The sequence below is a fragment of the Nannospalax galili genome, unplaced genomic scaffold (assembly GCF_000622305.1).
Source record: "Nannospalax galili isolate Female #2095 unplaced genomic scaffold, S.galili_v1.0 scaffold395, whole genome shotgun sequence".
NCBI lineage: Eukaryota > Metazoa > Chordata > Mammalia > Rodentia > Spalacidae > Nannospalax > Nannospalax galili.
In genome coordinates this window covers 464,374-464,876 of record NW_008335527.1, presented here as the reverse complement: position 1 = coordinate 464,876, position 503 = coordinate 464,374, and positions in this window count along the sequence as shown.

The window sequence follows — 503 nt, the reverse complement described above, 5'->3', positions numbered from 1 at the left end:
TTAGCTTGGAATAAACTATCTCTTAGCCTCTAAAATAAAGGTGTTAGCGATGCTGTCAGCAAGGCTATACTATGCTAGTTAGCTCTGTGACACTGGAACTTCAGACCTTCAGAAATTTTCTAAAAAAGCAGCTTTTAGCTTGGAATAAACTATCTCTTAGCCTCTAAAATAAAGTTGTTAGCGATGCTGTCAGCAAGGCTATACTATGCTAGTTAGCTCTGTGACACTGGAACTTCAGACCTTCAGAAATTTTCTAATTAAAAGCAGCTGCTACATAGGAAACATTCAGACCCTCAGCAGCAAATGTGTAAATCTCTTGCTACGTGTGTGTGTGTGTGTGTGTGTGTGTACAAAGGTCAGTCTTGGATGTGGTTCCTCAAGTATGAGTCCCCTTGTTTTCTTCAAGTGTGATTCCCCAGGGTCTGTCCCTGGCCTGGAGTTCACTAAGTAAGCTAGACTGCTGGACTAGTAAGCTCCCAGGTAGCCTCTGTCTCTGCCTTCAC